Here is a 16,304-nt window from a genome sequence, read left to right on the forward strand (position 1 = left end):
ACACCATGACCATCTCTGACAGCCCCCCAGCCCAGGTCTCCCAAATTCCCTTCCCTGAGTTCTGTGCCCTCCTCCTACTTTTGAAGGGCAACCTCCCGCCTGGACCGGAGCCCAGCCTGACCTGGCCAATTCCTCCCAGGGCCTTCCTAGTCCCTTGCTTTAGGTTTCATGAGGGCATGGTAGGGCCCAAGCCCCTCATGCTCCTACTTGCTACAGCTTTCCTCCAGAGGACAAAGCTGCACTGCTTGGTCCTTACTCTCGTTGTGGCTCTGGAAAAAGAGAAGGGGACTCTGGACCCAGACAAGGAAGAGGCATTGCTAGCTGCTGGCTCTGAGAAGGTGTCTGACCCACAGGTCAGCTGAGGCTGTCAGTCAGACCCTCAGGGCAAACCCCACCAACTTTCTGATTTTGATGCCATTGTCTCAAATTCTGAGCAGGCCAGAGTGAGCAGACCTGGGGCCTTGGTATACACAGTTTCCTCTTCCTTGAGCCTCCTCTCCAATCCCACCCTCACATCTTCCCAAGACAGGATCTTCAGCATTCTTTGGATCTCAAGGAGAAGACTTTCCTACTACCCTCCTTCAAGTATCCCCCAGCCTCTATTCCCTCTCTTAGCATTCCTAATTCATAATTGTTGCTTGTGTGCTGTCTTTCTCCCTCATCACAGAGTGGGGTCTATGATGATAGGCTGTAATGTGAAATTATTGCTATAATTAACTTTTTGGATAAATAGAATTTTAGTTAACAGCTAATTTTACATTTATATCCAGCATTTAAATTATAGAAACAAGTACAGTTTATATCCTGCTATTCTAGATAAATAGAGCTTTCAAACAGCTCAGCAATGATGGTCCTATAATTTGCTATTTTACTCTGTGCTGGGGCTACTACAGAGAAGTCCTCTTTATGTGGTTATTTCTATACATGGAAATCCCCCCAAACTTTCATCACAAACCAAAGATTTTCTAACAAACTTTGACAAAATTGGTCACCTCTCACAGAGGGGAACAGTCGCTCAATTATCTTTATAAATCCATTTCAAAAAAGTAGATTTTACTCCTCTTACTGCTTCAATGGGAACTCAGCAAGTTTTGCACTTTAAGTTTTTTTTTTTTTTCCCGGCCCCATCGTGTGGCTTGTGGGATTTTAGTTCCCCAACCAGGGAATGAACCAGGCCACGGCAGTGAAAGGGCCAAGTCCTAACCACTAGACCACCCACCAGGGCACTCCCTGTATTTTGAAATTCTAGAAGAACGCTTGTTAATAACCTTTCAAGGTAGTTTCAAATTTTCTAACTAAAAGCTGTTTTGAAAAAAAGAAGAAGAGAAAGAGAGAGAAAGAAAGAGGGAGGGAGGAAGGAAGGAAGGAGAGAAAAAGAAAGGAAGGAATGAATGAAGGAAGGAAGGGAGGGAGGAAGGAAGGGAGGGAGGAAAGAAAGAGGAAACATGCATGACTTGCATTCAAATACCATTTCCCAAAGTTTATCATTTCACGCCCTCCTCACACTTTTGCACCTTATAGATGATAAGTCCAGCGCTTGGCAAACAGGGATTGAAAGCGGTCCCTTTGAAACCCTGAGGTGAAATGCGACTCTTCTCCCTATTCACTCTGTTTTAAAATGTATTCTGAAGATTCCAACTCTATGACATTCCGGAAAAGGCAAAACTGTAGAGACAGCACACCACCTAAAGTTGCGGGAGGGAGGGGTGAGTCGTGGGTAGGGAGTTTCCGAGGCAGTGAAACTGCTCTGAAGGATCCTGTAACCCTGTGTGTCCTTAGGCATCTGTCAAACCCACAGAATGTCCAACACCAAGCGCGAACCCTAACGTAAGCCAGTCTCTGGGGGGAACTCATTTTTGAGTCACTGCAGGACGTGGGTATATATCTCGCATAATTACACCCCCGCGTCTGCACTCGCCGCGCTCTACGCGGACGTCCACACTCTAAGGTGTTCTGCGTGTTTCTACGTGACTGTGTCCCCGCGTGTTTGGACTAGAAGCCGAGGTCACCTGCCCGCTTCGCATCCGGGCGTGTTCTACGAACCCTAACCCGCCGGCTTCCACCGCGCGGGGAGACGGGGGTGGCCCGAGGGCCGGCCAGGACTCGGGGCCGGGGGCTCGGCGCAGGCCTCGCCTTCGTCACCACCCACCAAGTGCGCGGGCAGCTGGGAGGGGAGGCCGCTCCCACCGCGGACGCCGCAGCCCTGAGATCCGCCCTCAGGAGCGGACGAGAGCCAGCCATCCGCCGCCCACAGCCGCGCGGGACCCGCCGCCCGCCGCCACCGGGCTTCACCTCAGGCGTCCGCGCCGGCTTCTCCCGGGAGCGCTCGCTTAGCCGCTCCTCGCACCTGGACAGCGGTCCGCCACACACAGGCCCCACCCGGCCACTTCTCCACAGCGCGTTCGGCCCACAACCCAACAGCTCGACTACGGTCGCGCGAGGAATGCCGCGCGACCGTTAGCGCAGGCCCCGCCCCGCCTCGCGCTGGCCCCGCCCGTCCCGAGAGCCGACTCCACCCACGCCGACTCTGCCCCGACTCCACCGACCTCAGACTTCGCCCCCGAATCCGCCCCGAATCCGCCCTCCCCGCCCCACGAGCTCCGACTCCACCCACGCCCGGGCTCTGCTCCGACCCCCCAGGTCCGACCCCACCCCCGCCCCGCCCCCGAACTCCGATTCCACACACGCCCTGACACCCCCAGAGTTCTAACTCCTATCCCGCCCCGCTCCTGCGTCCTGACTCCGCCCTCGACCCTGCCCTGTTCCCTCGGGCTGCATTGAGGGCCTCCGTCCTTGTGGAGTGCGGGTCATGAGGAGCGAGACTCCGGGAGGCTGGGCGCGAGTGGTTCCCGTTTCTTTCCTTTCCCGGGGCCCCAAGCCTGTCCTCCAGACTCGAGGACCCTCCGGGGCGGGAGTCCGGGGTGCTAAGAACCGGGCGCCCAGGAAGATGCTGGGGATCTTTTCTGCTGAAACACGGCAGAAATGCAGGAGGCGTTGCTATAGAAAGTGCAGCAGCTGAATGCACACCTACAAACAAGTGCTAGTGAAACCGGGGAAATCTGGAAAAGACTGGGTGTGTCTACTTCAGTAACCTAGTTGTGAGCTTGCGGGATGTTCTGATTGGGGAGAAGTGGATCAAGTGTAGCAGGGATCTCTATTTTTTCTTATACTGCGTGTGACTCTATCTCAAAAGAAGAGTGCATGGAAGAAAAGGGTGCATGATTGCTCATAAGGCTTTTAGAAGGGGAGTGGGTGCTGGATGCAGACCCTGTCACCTGATGGGGGAGTGTGAAGGAAGGCCAGGCTGCTAGAACAATAACGATAAATACTGATGACGCTATTTATATCATTTCAGATATATACATATAGATATACACTATAAGTATAATTTGATGTGCTAAATATTGAGCTTAGGTGAACCTGATAAAACATCGCTAGATTTTTAGTTAGTACCATTTGGAAATCTTTTTAGTCTGACTTATAAACTAATTTTTGTTAATAGAGTACTAATCAGGGGCAAATAAGTTAAGATCCAATAACAAAATCCTTTAAATTTGTCACCAACGACTGTCCACATGTAGCATTACTTAAATTATTGAGCTTCTTTCTTTAAAAGGAAAAACAACTTTGATACTTATTAAACAACCATATACGACAAAAGAAAAATACAACATCAGGGGCAAGTCTTATGTAGTTATCAAAACATAGTGTTTTTTTGTTCGTGTGTGTGTGTGTGTGTGTGTGTGGTTTTTTGTGGGTTTTTTTTGGCAGTGCTGTACGGTTTCCAGGATCTTAGTTTCCTGACCAGGGATTGAACTCAAGCCCCAGCAGTGAGAGCACCGAGTCCTAACCACTGGACAGCCAGGGAATTCCTTCCTTTGTTAGTTTTTAATTTCCTAAATAATAGTGGAAAGGAAAATGAAGTACCTGCATTCCCACCACTTAAGATTTAATAGAGGGCTTCCCTGGTGGCGCAGTGGTTGAGAGTCCGCCTGCCGATGCAGGGGACACGGGTTCGTGCCCCGGTCTGGGAAGATCCCACATGCCGCGGAGCGGCTGGGCCCGTGAGCCATGGCTGCTGAGCCTGCGCGTCCGGAGCCTGTGCTCCGCAGCGGGAGAGGCCACAACGGTGAGAGGCCCAAGTACCGCAAAAAAAAAAAAAAAAAAAAAAAATTTAATAGAAAGCTTTAAAATTTTTTCCATATTCCTTTCTAGTCTTTGTCTTCACAAGAACTTGCGTTGATCTTCCCTAAAGATTTTAAGTCAATTCTAAAGAAAAAAAAAAAGGTATAGAAATAGTTTGCATGCACTTTTCATTTGAGCCTCAGTGGAGGAATAATATTTTAAATTTTTGTTTTTATTTTTTCATATTTTAGCAAATTAATTTTTGCTGAAAGCTATCTAAGATTAAGCAAGCATAGTCAGCCTCACCAGGATACAACAGGCTTTTCATAAGACATGCTGCTTCGAAACACAAGCCTGAAAGAGTGGGATTGTTTGATGTTAATAATAAAATTGGGACCCCCCCCTCGTTGAGTAAAGCATTCATTTCTTCCATTTTTTATAGCAATTCTGTGAACTTGCTTTTTTCTTCACAATAGAATTAACTTAATACATTTTGGATGGATGTGAACAGAAGCAAGGACAGGGAATGCCTAGCCTTGCCACTTGATGTAGAAGTCGAGGGTGAGTGAACAAAGGTCAGCACTGAAAAATACTTGTGTGTCTGGCTAAAGAAATGGCGTGAGGCTACACTCGTCACCTCCCGGGAGCATGCCAGCCGTCAGACCATCAAGGAGCATGTCACAAAGGCGTGACAGGGAAAACATGTAGTAATCAACTTCACACGTACTAATTGGTGGGGAAAAAATGGACAATTCTTTTAATGAATTACAAGACCACCTTTTATTTATTCAACAACAAAATAACTTTTCTAAAGTTGGTCCAGTGATTACAATATCCCTCCCAGGAGCTGAAATGCAGGCAACTTAATTATTAGTCTCACTCTCCACTCTTCCGTCTGTAATGGGACCAGCCAACATTTAAACAGATTGTACAACAAGGACCTACTGTATAGCATGGGGAAATGTACTCAGTATTTTGTAATAACCTATAAGGGAAAAGAACCTGAAAAATATATATATGTATATATATAACTGAATCACTTTGCTGTACACCTGAAACTAACACAACATTGTAAATTAACTATACTTCAACTAAAAAAAAAAAAGAAAATCAATTAACCATAAAAAAAAAACAGATGTAGATGCACTAGCATTTACAGATACTTGTGTAAATTTTTGCAAAATTTTTCTGAAGAGAAGCGAAGTAACCCGTGAATGAGGTTGGAAAAACTAAATGTGGAAATCGGGTTTAGAGGCAAAATGGAGCAATTGAAGAGCTACTGGAGCACATGAGAGGCATTTGGGTGGAGCCAGATTCAGAAAAATTTGAAGTTGCATCGGAAAAGAGAGCATTCATAAAAACACAAAGCAGTAGCAACTCCGGAGTAACCTGAGGACCACGAGCCCAGGAATGTTCCCTGCAAACTGCTGAGTCAGGATTCAGGAGCTGTGGGAAGAACAGATTACTTTTCAAGTCCGAGGGACTCAAACAACAACAACAAAAACTTGATTTGTTCCCCGAGCACAGTAACTGAGAGGGGAAACTGTAAACGTTGGCGAATGAATGGAATTAGTAAGGATCAGGGTTTAACTACAAAGTGAAACGGAAAAACCTACTAAGAGCCTGAAATACGAGCTGATCTACAGTAAATAAACTAAACTGAGTCAGGAGCAGGGTCTGGAACACAGTCACACCTCGTTTTATTATGATTTTCTCTCTCTTTTTTTTTAATACATTTATTTTATTTATTTTGGCTGGGTTGGGTCTTCGTTTGCTGCGCGAGGGCTTTCACTAGTTGTGGCGAGGGGGGGCTACTCTTCATTGCAGTGCACGGGCTTTTCATTGCGGTTGCTTGTCTTGTTGTGGAGCACAGGCTCTAGGCGCAGGGGCTTCAGTAGATGCGGCACGTGGACTCAGTAGCTGTGGCTCACGGGCTTAGTTGCTCCGTGGAATGTGAGATCTTCCCGGACCAGGGCTTGAACCCATGTAGCTTGCATTGGCAGGCAGATTCTTAACCACTGCACCACTAGGGAAGTCCCCCAATAAAGTACTTTTAAATTAAGTTATGTACATTGTTTTTTTTAGACATAATGCTATTGCACACTTAATAGACTAAGCATAGTATAAATAGAACTTTTATATGCACTAGGAAACCAAAACACTTGTGCGACTCAGTTTTATTGCGGTGGTCTGGAATCGAGCCATGGTGCCTGTCATTTGGTGTCTGTGGTCCATGCTATGTATTGCAGTGTGTCCTTTCTGTGCCCTACATGCCTGCTGTGCACTGTACCAAAGAGAACGTGTTGAGGGAAGGAGAGCTGGAGGAGAAGGAGGTCATGAGCACACAAAACACAGGCTTCCATTTGGGGAAAAGAACCCGGCTGCCCCCAGCCCACCCCACTGGAGGGTTACTCCTGTGACAACATTAGGAAGGCCCACCTCTCTGGAGGGCTGTCCTGGGCCAGTTTCACCACAGTTTATGTTAGACATATACAATTTTTAAACCTTCTGAAATTATTGCAAACAACTTTACCAGCTACATTGCAATGAACCACATCACTGACCTCTCAGCTTCCAGCTCCATAGTGCCACCTGGCTGCAGGCATCTCTGCCCACTAGACAGACCAGGTGGAGCTAAGCTCAGGGCACCTAAAACTAAACTCAGAAGCTCAGGCCGGCCCTTCTTCTTCCCGTTCTGTCATAAACGTGCACTAGTAACCCAAGCTCAGAGCCTGAAATGTAGCCTTGCATCTTCCACTCTACCTTCACCTAATCAGCTGTTGGGTTCTATTTTTCTTTGGAAAATCTTTCTTTCTTTCTTTCTTTCTTTCTTTCTTTCTTTCTTTCTTTCTTTCCTTCAATTTTTTAATTAAATTTTTATTGGAGTGTAGTTGATTTACAATGTTGTGTTAGTTTCAGTTGTACAGCAAAGTGAATCAGTTATAACATACATATACATATATCCACTCTTTTTTATTTTAGATTCTTTTCCCATATAGGCCATTACAGAGTATTGAGTAGAGTTCCCTGTTCTATATAGCAGGTTCTTATTAGTTATCTATTTTATATATAGTAATGTGTATACGTCAGTCCCAATCTCCCAATTCATCCCACCTCGCCCCCCATCACCTGGTAACCATAATTTTGTTTTCTACATCCTTGACTCTACTTCTGTTTTGTAAATAAGTTCATTTGTACCCTTGTTTCTTTAGATTCCAGATATAAGCAATTAATTTTTTAAATTAATTTTTATTGGAGTATAGTTGGTTTACAATGTTGTGCTAGTTTCTGCTGAACAGCAAAATGAATCAGTTACACATATACATATACCCACTCTTTTTTAGATCCTATTCCCACATATTTAGAAAACCTCTTGAACCTGCCCTGGTCTTCCCATTTCTGTTGCTTCATTTTGCCCAATGGCGTCACCTTGGAAGCTTACCTCTGCCTGGTCCAGCCCCCCTACACCCTACTGCTGCATTAAGCTCCCAGCTCCCATCCCAGCATTCCCCTGCTGTGAAATCTTCAATCCTGCCTATCTTACGGGGCCCAGCTTTTTCTGTAAGGGGTCATCATATAAAGGGCACTGTGGGCCAGATGGTCTTGTCAAAATGACTCAACTCTACCTGCATAGTGTAAAAGGTACCCATAGGCAATACCTGAACAAACGAGCATGTCTGTGTCCAATAAAATTTTATTTACAAAACAGGCAGTGGGCCAGATTTGGCCTGTGAGCCACTGTTTACAGACCCCAGGATTAAAATAACAATTCCTTAGTTTGGAATTCATCACTTTCTAGAATTTGGACTCAAATTATAACTCTAGCCCTCTTTCCCACCATTTCTCTAAAATATGCCTTTTCTCCCCAAGACTTTTAGAGAGGTAATGAATTTCCCGCACTGCAAATATACAAATACTTTTACAGATACAGAACAGCTACTGGTCCTGAGACAACAGTCTTTATTCCCATGTTTTTCATTGTCAGTGAAGCTGACACTCAGCACTTCATTGTTACTTCTAGAAGACATTTTTAAGAGCTACCCCGCATGAAGCCACCACACCATCGTGAATGACGACTGCCCAATTAAGTGACTTTATAGTCCAAATTACTCCAAGCTAAGAGTATGGGTGCTTGGGAAAAGCCGATTTCCACATGCAGCCCTACGCTTTCCTTCCTCTGGGTCCAAATCCCAGATTTTGTTCTATGTTCGGTTTATTTTGCATGTTTAGGAATCTGCTCAGAGCTCGAGAGCCTGTCTGTGTTGTCCACACATTGGGCAAATGTTAAAGGAAGCAAGAGGAAACCTCAATTACGAAAGACATTTTTGTTTTTAATGATCACTCTGGGATAAGTACCATGGATATTTCTCAACATGCTTAATTTCAGTGCACGTTAGTCAGAGTTCTCTCATCTTAGCTGTTTTATTGCACAGTTGTCTAAAATGAGAAAATAAATGAATCCTAGAAACTAAAAGTCAGGCTGTGCGGTCAAAATTTCAGTTTTGCCACTAATTAGCTGTGTCGGTCAAGACTCTCTGAGCTTCATTTTCCTTATGTGTCAAATAAAAGGTTTGGACAGATCCAGTGGGACAGAGATGAATACATAAGTCCAAACCCTGTGGGAAAATGCTGTCTATTTATTTGTGTATATGTTTGTCTCTCCTAGACTGAAGCTTTTGAAAGCTTGTTCATGTCAGAATCCTCTCATTGCTAATGTGGCAACTTGCACAGAATCATTCGATAATCATGAATAATATCAACCTCTAAAATGTGGCAATGCTGAAAAGGGGGAGGGGCATCTTGCTCACTTGGGGTGTATAGAGGTTGCTGCATGTGATGAGGGGAGATCAATTAGATTTGTATTTTAGGGCTTCTTCAAGTTCTTTCTAGTTCTAACTTAGTCTGCTGTAACAATCTTAGAAGAGTTATTCTACTCGATGTAAAATGTAAATAAACATGACTCCTCCCCCACCCCCTTTTATTTTAAACTCATAAGAGTCATGGTTAGTGTACTCATTCCTATGAAATAATGGATGGGAAATCATAGAAGGTTACATTCCATTGATAACCATCACTAAAATGGGTTGCAAAATACCATAACAGGTATTCCTGGCTGATAGTATTTTGCGGCCAGGCAGCCTATGAAAACAAGTTGAAATGGCTCTACCATTCTCCTTTTCAACTCAACTTTCCCTAAATTAACCAGATTCTAGTACACAAAAGAAGCAGAGAACCCTCACAAGTTTCCTGGGAATGTCAATGTGTCTGTCCTTCCTTGGTAGAGCTCAGATGGAAACGGCCACGCAGGGTCCTGCAGCCTCAGCATCATTCTACTGGTGTCACCAAGTTCCACTCAGGGGACACCCACAGGTCATCAACTGAGAAATTCTTTCCCTCGAATTGGTTTTCTACACTTTTAAGATCACTTTTTTTGTGGGGGGAGTGGGTCTCAATTGAATTGTTAAATGTGGTAGGAGGCATGGAAATGCCACCAAGTAATGAATGTTCCAACCTGGTGCCACAATCAGAGTGAAAGTTGTGAAGGAATTGTGACGGCCTTCGAAGTGGCTTAGGAAACAGGGTGTGATGAGGGAAATAGGGCTTTATGAGGTATTAAAATAGGCATAATCCTAAAATTAACAATGGGAGTTATGGGAAGGGCTGGGCAGTAGGATGGGGAATGGAGGAGAAACATCTAGTCCACAGGCAATGGAATCATGCAAACTGAAAAATGAGCCTCAACAATGAGATGCAACTTCACATCCACAAGGATGGCTATTATTAAAAAGACAGACAATAACAAGTGTTGGCAGGGATGCAGAGAAAACAGAACCTTCCTATGTGGCTTTTGGGAATGAAAAAGGCACAGCCGCTGGGAAAAAGAGTCTGGCAGTTCCTCGAACGATTTATCATAGAGTTACTGTCTGGGACTTCCCTGATGGTGCAGTGGTTAAGAATCCGCCTGCCAATGCAGGGGACACAGGTTTGATCCCTTGTCTGGGAAGATCCCACAACCTGCAGAGCAATTAAGCCCTCATGCCACAACTACTGAAGCCTGCACGTCTAAAGCCTGTGCTCCACAACAAGAGAAGCCACTGCAATGAGAAGGCTGAGCACCGTAACAAAGAGTAGCCCCCCATCGTCACAGCTAGAGAAAGCCCGCACACAGCAACGAAGACCCAATACAACCAAAATAAATAAATTAATTAATTTTTAAAAAAAGAACTGGAAACATATGTCCACACAAAAAGTTGTACATGAGTGTTCATAATTCATAATAACCCCAAATGGAAACAATCCAAATGTCCCTAAACTGACAGATGGATGGATGTACTTAGAAATAGTGAAAATGGTCTATCCATACAATGGAATATTATTTGGTCATAAAAAGGAATGAAGTACTGATACCTGTTACAGCAAGGAGGGGCTTGAAACCATTATACTAAGTGAAAGAAGCCAGTCACAAACTGACACACATTATATGATTGCGCTTATGTGAAATGACCATAATAGGCAAATCCGTAGAGACGGAAAGTATATTAATGTTTGCTTAGGGTTAGGGGGAGGGAGAGAAAGGGGCAAATTACTGTTTCGTGGGTATCAGGTTTCTTTAAGGGGTGAGGAAAATGTTCTGGAACCAGATAGTTGCACAACTCTAACTATACGAAAAACGGTTCAATTGTATACTTTAAGAGGGTGAACTGTGTGATATGTGAATTATATCTCATAAAGCCATTATTTTTTTTAATTGAACTTCAAATTTCCTCATTGTTCTTGTCGAAACTATGATCCAGGCAACTGTGAACTTCTCGGCATTGGAAAACCCAACACTTCAAGTCTGCAGAGAACGTCCAGAAATTTCTATACCATCCTAAAAGTTCTGGTTTATGGAAGAGGAGGAGAAAAAAGGTACCCCTTATAACACATATTATTATCTGTTGTTTAAATTTGAGTTTTCCCAGCATAAATCACCTTTAAAGACACACAAAAGTTTTCTTTGCCATCTGTCATTTAATTCTTACCACAGCTAAGACGGAGAGGCAATGAATAGAAGGCACAAAGTTCTGTTCCAATTCATTGATCGAAAGCAGTCAGCATTTTTTTTTAAAAAAAGATCCTTGGTTACACCTGAAACTAATACAACATTGTAAATCAACTGTAGTCCAATATAAAGTAAAAATTTTTTTAAAATCCTTGGAATTTGCACAACTTTTTATGTTTTGCCCTTAAATTAAATGTTCTTTTGATATTTACATTTTGAGTTGTATGAGAAAAAGTTATCTGTATGTGGCCTCATGTACTGTTTCAAAGAAAATCACCGATGTGTTTTCTTCATGTCTTAGTGTTTGTGCACACTGATGTCAGCTTAAAAGGGCTACCTAGTATAGTAGAATTCCAGGACTCTTGGCTTTTTTTCAGCATTCTTGAAATAGAGGTTGACCATATTTTATTATTTAATAATAGCTTATGACGTCAGACAATATTTGTATAGGTTTTCCTACTCAGCTTTAGAACAGATGGTGGTGGAAAGCAGTTCATTCTCTCCACCAGCCTCACGGCTAAGAATAAAATAAGTCACTATAGTCACTTTTATATCATAAAAATTTTTTCCTCTTGATCAGTCATTTTCTGACCCCAAGGTCACAGCTATTGCAAAATTTTATTGTGGCTTGACAAATTCTCCATGTCAACTCCATATTACAAGATCTTTCATTTCTTTAATTAAACAGATGGAAATGGATACCACCTGTGCTCTCACATTTATTATGTCAATAAAGCCCGCCATAATTACACGGTGCTGTTGAAAAATGGCATGCCAGCGAACTGACAGGCATTTGGGGGTCACCATTTCACACAATACCAACCACTGATCAAATTATTTCAAAGGCTTCAAGCCACGGATTAATAGGAAAAAAGACTGTCATATCCTTTTATTTATGTTTTGCCAACCCCTCCACTAAGCAAAACATTTATTGTATCAGTCTCTTTACAATTGTAAGGGGAAAAACTTGAAAACATGTTGAAACATGATGTTCTTTGAACTATAACTAGAGAGAAAAGATGTTAAAGTTTACAACAGTGATTCTATACAGATTCCCCTTTAAATAATTATTTTATGAGAGGAGATGTTAATACAGGGTACGTCTTGGATTTATAAGTCTTAATACAATTTTTAATTTATTAACCCACTGGGCAAGACAGTAAAATGTTATAAGGAGTAAGAAATTAGGAATGACAGAGACTTCCCTGGTGGTGCAGAGGTTAAGAATCTGCCTGCCAATGCATGGGACACGGGTTTGAGCCCTGATCCGGGAAGATCCCACATGCCGCAGAGCAACTAAGCCCCCGCGCCACAACTACTGAGCCTGTGCTCTAGAGCCCATGAACCACACTACTGAGCCCGCTCGCTTAGAGCCTGTGATCCGCAACAAGAGAAGCCACCGCAATGAGATGCCCACGCACTGCGACGAAGAGTAGCCCCTGCTCGCCACAACTAGAGAAAGCCTGCGTGCAGCAACAAAGACCCAACACAGCCAAAAATAAATAATAAATTAATTAATTTAAAAAAGAAAAGAAATTAGGAATGACAGATTCAAATTCTAGCTCTAAGACGCATCTTCAATTATTAACATCTGAAAACCCTTTACCTACTTTATGTGAATGCTCCCAGAGTTCTGGCATGAATATAGGTTTGCTATTAGTGTTTAGGAAGGAGTCAACCTATTAAAATAGAAAAGTTTCCCAGTTGGATCAAGTTTGTCTTGTATCAGTGTTCTTTGTTGTAATTTTAAAATATTAGAGTATAAAGACTGAGTTCTGTTTAGGATAATGATAAAGTTCTGGAAATAGATAATGGTGATGGTTATAGATGCTGTGACAGTATTTAGTGTCACTGAATTGTACACTTAAAAATGGTTAAAATGGTAAATTTTATGTTATGTATACTTTATCACAGACACAAAAAAGAGTGAATTTTACTGGCTCTATGAATTATATCAACTTGAGACTAAACATTTTAGAGAAGTCAAAATTGTGATATTTTCCAGTTTTCTATCCTCTTGAGGATGGCAGAAACGGTTGTTTAATAAAATTGATAGACAATTTTTATGCTGCTCATTGTACTTATCTTTTATCTGGTGTACCTCTGAGTATCCTCCTTAAAGATCTAAAAGTACACTCTAGGTAAACAGACTCTTTATTCCACTGTGATATGGAGGCAGGAGAGTCTAGACAGACTCTTAACTGCCCGGGTCCTAAAAGGCATCTTGATCACTTTCCCAAACATGATTTGCTGTGTTAAAGTGGCTGAGAAACAAAACAAAACATCAAAACCCTGCAAAACTTATAGTCCTGTTAATATTTTCATTAAGACATTAGCGTGAAAGTTTCCCTCTGTGAAAATTTTCTGAGTTAATTGGGACTTTTGCCATTGCAAGTGACAGAAAATACAATTTAAATGGCTTTAAAGAAAAAGATAGTGGTGGTAGTGGTGGATGTGGAGTTTATTCGTTCTAGTAACTGGGAAGTCAGGGTCGGGGACCAGGTGGAGAGAAAACTTCATCCAGGGGCTTAAACGGTGTCCTCAGGTTTCAGCTTCTCTGCATCCCTGTTGGAGATCCTTTTCTCTACAGATGAAACGAAAGGTCTGGGTCTACCCATGTGCCCCAATGTTCATAGCAGCATTATTTATAACAGCCAAGACATGGAAGCAACCTAAGTGTCCATCAGCAGATGAATGGATAAAGAAGAGGTGGTATGTATATACAATGGAATACTGCCATAACAGCCATAACAAAGAATGAAATTTTGCCATTTGCAGCAACATCAATGGACTTGGAGGGCATTATGCTAAGTGAAATGAGTCAGAAAGAGAAAGACAAATACTTTCGATACAAGACAAATAGAATATCATTTACATGAGGAATCTAAAAAAATACAACAAACTAGTGAATATAACAAAAAAGAAGCAGACAGATATAGAGAACAAACTAGTGGTTATCAGTGGGGAGAAGGACAGGGAAGGGGTGATATAAGTGTAGGGGATTAAGAGATACAAATTATTAGGAATAAAATAAGCTACAAGGGTATATTGTATGACACAGGGAATATAACCAATATTTTATAATAATTATAAATGGGGTATAACATTTAAAAATTGCGAATCACTATATTGTACAGCTATAAATTATATAACATTGTACAGCAACTATACTTCAATTAAAAAAAAGTTCTAGGTCTGCCTGTCATTGGCTGCAAGTGGGTCACTGTCCCCATCCTGAATCAACCTTATGACCAGGGGATGGAAAACATTGATTGTCTTGGGCCTACTTCAGATTCCCAGCCCTGGAGTTGGGGTGAGGTCGTCCCTCCCAAACCCACAAATACAAAGGAAATTGGGGTTCCTTCTAATGGAAAGGCCAATGGACACTAAGAGGCAAAAAAACCCATGTTCTCTACACTTCAGACACAGAAGTTTGATCTTAGACCTGGGTAACCCAGAGGACAGTTGTCCAGGTAGCAGCAAGAGTATGAGCTTCAGAGTCAGACTGTATCGTTTAGGATTCGGTTCAGCTGCAAACAGAACCGGCTACAGAATGTTCAGGGCCCTGTTCAAAATGAAAACACAGAACCCCTTGTTCAAATATCATTAAGAATTTCAAGATGGCAACAGCAGAGCAGTCAACCAAGGGGAGGGGCCCCTTCTAAGTGGGGGAGCCTGGGCCACTGCAAAGTGGTGCACCCATGAAGCCCACCCTGACTGCAAAGGAGAGTTAAAAATATATATAACAGAGGCTAAAACAAGATGGACGTTTCTTTCTTTCTCACATTGAAGTTCAAAGCAGACACTCTAGGGCTACTTGGCAAAGCTGTTGGGGACCCAAGCTTTTTCCAGCTCTTGCTCTACCACCTCTAGAGTGTGGTCCCATCCTCATGGTCCAGGCTATCCAGGCTGTGTTCCAAGTGGCAAGATGAAAGAAGAGGCATGGGGAGAGGGCAGGCCCCCATCCTTTGCAGGAGATTTCCTGGAAGAACTACATACACTTTGATTTGTGTCTCATATACCCAGGGCTTAGGGAGCTACACAGCCACACAAGGTTTCCAGGGAAGCAGGTGGCAGTGTGCCCAGATAAAGCTCAAACTTCTGTTATCAAAGAAGAGGGGAATGATATTGGGGTGGGTCAGGGGGTGTTGTTAACCAACCTTTTCCGCCCCACAGATGGCCTGAGTTTCAATCCCTCTTCAGTATCCCTCAGGTGAGTTATTTGAGGTGCATTATGTAACCCCTCTGGGTTTCAATTAATCTATAAAATTAAAACAATGTTTTCTCTTACCTCCATCACTTGGCATATGTTCAAGGAACTGAGGAAAGGCAAGGGGCTAGGAACGAGGGGTGCATGGAACACCGCTGGGGCCGAAGGCAGGGGCAGCTAAGAGATTTAATCCAGAGTGTGAGCTGGGAGTGACTGGTTTATTTTCTATTCTTTTTTTTTTTTTTTTTTTTTTTTGCGGTATGCGGGCCTCTCACTGTTGTGACCTCTCCCATTGCAGAGCACAGGCTCCGGACGCGCAGGCTCAGCGGCCATGGCTCATGGGCCCAGCCGCTCCGCGGCATGTGGGATCTTCCCGGACCGGGGCACGAACCCGCGTCCCCTGCATCGGCAGGCGGACTCTCAACCACTGCGCCACCAGGGAAGCCCTACTTTCTATTCTTGAAACGTGTTCCTGGCTCCCTCACCAGGCTGTGGGCAACCTGAAGGCTGGCATATCTTGTATTTTTACCTCGTATATATCCAGTGACTGGCACAGGACCTGGTACAGAGAAAATGCCCAACAACAATAAAATATATATATGATGGGTGGGTGGGATTGTTTAGACCAAGATGTAGCATTAGCACAGCAGTGGCTCCCTCCCCTGATCAACCCTGGAAGAGCTGGAGAGGCAAAAGGGACAACCTGTGAGCACACCTGGGTGACAGGAGCTCCTGGGTGACAGGGTTGTTTGAATCTTCTGGCACAGAAGCAGCCCGTGGGCTTGGAGGTAAGAACAGGGGAGCGGTGAGCTCCTCTTTGGCCTCTGCCCACCACCACCTTTGGACCAGCAGTGCCTGCCTGCTCCCTGCACCTGAGGGGCCCCACACTTCTGGTCCAGGTGTCCCCAGGTAGAATCAGGAGGGCCC

The sequence above is a fragment of the Lagenorhynchus albirostris genome, chromosome 15 (assembly GCF_949774975.1).
Source record: "Lagenorhynchus albirostris chromosome 15, mLagAlb1.1, whole genome shotgun sequence".
Classification (NCBI taxonomy): Eukaryota; Metazoa; Chordata; class Mammalia; order Artiodactyla; family Delphinidae; genus Lagenorhynchus; species Lagenorhynchus albirostris.